Raw genomic sequence first — 3,522 nt, 5'->3', positions numbered from 1 at the left:
GTTGCAGTTGATTAGGAACCCGCTGTCCCGTCTGTCATGATTATCCCAATAGATAATGACAATCTAATTCATTACCCTCCATGACTGGACTGTCTGATAGAGTCCAGAACTGGTTGCAAAAAAAATCAGTGGAATTAAATTTAACTCCCAATGAGACTGTAGCCTTTTTATTCAAAGCTAATCACAGTTGATTATTCCAAATGTATTTAATATGGTCCATCTGTATTACTCTGTGAGAGCCAAAGACTTGACCATGGTGTCAGTCACTACTGGCTCTTGTTATAGACTGAACATGGAGGTCTGGGACTTTATGGCACTGGAGTCACTGTTCATTCCCAACTTCCTCTCTGGCTGTTTCCCCCCTCAGTCACTACATTGGCACTTTGTGATGGCACCTCCACACTGTTCGTCCAATCAGGATGAAGAGCAGTGCTGCCAGCAGGAAGAAGAAGACGGAGACGGGAGCAAACAGGAAGGAGAGGCCGTATTGGACGCTGAGGTGGTAGACTGTTGGACACTGAGAGGAGTGTTGTTGCTGGGCAGCGTAGTCCTCCAGAGTGTCCAGTACCTGGGTCCAGACTACATACATCATTATTACAACCAGGAGACATAGACCTGGAGAGAGGAGAGGGAGAGGGGGAGGAAGAGGGAAACATTTAAACTCAATAAAAGTTAATAGAACATAAATGTGTCTCCAGATTAGTGGCAACCCGTCATTCAGGGCAGGTGGGGTTGCCTGTTTGCATGTTATTTTGGCATTAATACATGTCACATATCAGTTTGCAAACAATGTAAAAAATATATATAATAATGTTAATAAAGCCGCATACAAACTTGGTCCATTTTTTTTGCTTTCTTGAGTAAGGCAGCTCCAAAATGCATGTGTTTCAGGCTAGCTCAGTGCTTTCTGTGGTGGTGTGGCAGCCAGCGGAAAATACGGAGCGTAGGGGTTGGTAATGTTCTCTACTTGCGCCGTGATTGGCTCAGTGTTCTGTCACTCATGGGGACACTACGTCACCGCAAATCTAAGGGTAGAGCTAAAAAATTCACGCCCCTTGTGTGCTGCCATAGAGTTACATTAGAAGTGCCCATCCAAGAAGGATCAAGGTCATTGGCCACAGATAAATTAACGTCAAATCACGTTATATCTACAGCAGCTTTGATTGGACTGATCATGTCAACATCATACTTTCTAAATCTTAGCTAGCAAGCAGTCATCATCATGAATCAAAAATCTACTGGCAAATGTTTTTAAATCCTTGTCATATGAGAAGAAATAACGAAGAGAAATGATAGATAAAATGTACAGGTGCTCTTCGACCATTGGACATTACACAACAAGTTGGAAATTGCAAATTCAACAATGAGTGGTTTGGAAGGAATCAGTGGCTAAGTGCAAGCATTGCAAAGCAATCACTAGCCTGCTATTCAGTAGAGTGGGTGTGTGGTCCCAAGTCTGGGTTTAAGGGTCTCTTTTCCAAGCTTAAAAGGATAAACAAAAAGGATAAGCCTGTTTTAGAGAAATGTAATCATTGAGTATTATAAGAGCTTTCATTGTCTGAATATATGCCCCTTAGATTTATTCTATCATTTTTGACTTGGTGTACATGGAGAATACTGTAAAAACGGCCCATGTTCTGAATTCAGTTGTTGTGTCACGTTCTGACCATCGTTCGTGTGTGTTTTCCTTGTTTTAGTGTTGGTCAGGACGTGAGCTGGGTGGGCATTCTATGTTGTGTGTCTGGTTTGTCTATTTCTATGTTTGGCCTGATATGGTTCTCAATCAGAGGCAGGTGTTAGTCATTGTCTCTGATTGGGAACCATATTTAGGTAGCCTGTTTGGTGTTGGGTTTTGTGGGTGTTTGGTGTTGGGTCACCGTTATAGTGTAATTAATGTATTGTTTAGTGTTAAGTTGTGTTCTGGGTTTGCTGGCATGCATAAAAAAGATGCTAAAATCGTCACTGTTCCACATTGAACTTTGAGCTTCATCTAAAGTTCAGTGGACCCAACCATGGCTAGTAACTCATGATGGTCTTGTTCCCCTGCTCTGATCAGACGATGCATGCATCAACCCATGGTTGCACGCTACATCATCAACTATGCCGTCTGGCATCAGATTTCTATAAAATATGATGTGATTAGCTGACATGTAAAAGTACCTATCCAGGCATTGTAAGATTTGGCATGCGTCAGCAATGTCTGAGCATAGGAACACAACCGATAACTCGCCTCCAGTGAGCAAGAGTGCCCCGCCTACTTTGTAGAGCCTGTGGCTGGCCAATGGAGAGGCACAGATGATGACAAACCTACCAATCATAACAGTGACCACGCCCACTAGAAGGAAGATGCTCCAGAAGGCCCTGTAGACTGCAGTGTCAGGTGCCTGGTAATCCGTGCTTTGCTCAGAAGCACAAAATGGGAAGAGGTAGGCAGGCACACAGACCTTTTGGTGTGGTTGATTGGCTTTGGAAAAAAATGTACGTTGTATTTTTTTTGTTTATTATACTACAGTTCCGGTCATTCTTGTCATTCATCAATGAATGTATTGTCTGCTACAGTATTTCTATTTCATAAATAGGTGGGGGAAAACTCTCATACTTACTGATCCAGAAGTGCTACACCATGTTCTCCTCTCTCATGCCACTGAAGGAGCACCTCCAGAAGAAGCCCTGGTGGAAGAATGTCACAGTGTCCTGATCCTCCATCTCCCCCTCCCCAGGTCTGAGGGCCCCAGCCTCCCAGGTCTCTGATGCCCCCCAGGGCCACAGGTCTCCAAGGCCAGCAGCCAGTAGTCTGTCCCAAAGGAGAGCATCAGGGAGAGGGCCCCCAAGCCCCCGAAGAACCCAGCTAGGAAGAGGAGCACACTCAGCCTCTCAGCAGGAGACATGACACTAGTGAGGCCTGTCTGTCTTCAGTCTGTCAGTGAATTGTGAAGATTTGTCAGTCTATCGGTGTGTCGGGTGGTTCGGTCTGTCCTTATGTCCGTCTGCCTTTATGCGTCACTGTTTCTCTGTTCGGATGTTTGTCTGTCCTCCAGTATGTCGATTCGTCTATCGGCTTCGTCCCCACCAATAGCAGGACAGGGAAGGAGCCAGATACTATCCTACGTACTGTAGCAGACCTATCCGCCTTGATTTCCATTAGTAAATCATCAAATACTTTGTCATAGGGGTGTGTCCAGGGGCAGAGCAAATATAACCATCCGATGACCATCCAATCAGAAGAATCGTGTTTGACATGGAGGCTTCTAAACAGGAGCTGGTTATTTATGCTTCATCTATTCCCAGCAACTCCCACTCACCAATCAGATGTTGTGGAGAGACCTGTGAGTGTGTGTGTGTGTGTGCGTGTGTGTGTGTGTGTGTGTGTGTGTGTGTGTGTGTGTGTGTGTGTGTGTGTGTGGGGGGGTGTGTGGGGGGGGGGTGTGTGTGTGTGTGTGTGTGTGTGTGTGTGTGTGTGTGTGTGTGTGTGTGGGGGGGTGTGGGGGGGTGTGTGTGTGTGCGTGCGTGCGCGAGAGGTAT

At 45.5% G+C, this 3,522-nt stretch overlaps 1 pseudogene; it reads right to left on the bottom strand.

The window, feature by feature from the left end:
- Positions 1–226: 226 nt before the first annotated feature.
- On the bottom strand, positions 227–3,126 carry LOC139414100 (transmembrane protein 182-like; annotated as a pseudogene).
- Between the last annotated feature and the right edge of the window lie 396 nt (positions 3,127–3,522).

The sequence above is a fragment of the Oncorhynchus clarkii genome, chromosome 7 (genome assembly GCF_045791955.1).
Source record: "Oncorhynchus clarkii lewisi isolate Uvic-CL-2024 chromosome 7, UVic_Ocla_1.0, whole genome shotgun sequence".
In the NCBI taxonomy this organism is placed as follows: Eukaryota; Metazoa; Chordata; class Actinopteri; order Salmoniformes; family Salmonidae; genus Oncorhynchus; species Oncorhynchus clarkii.
This window is presented reverse-complemented; position numbering and strand designations above follow the sequence as displayed.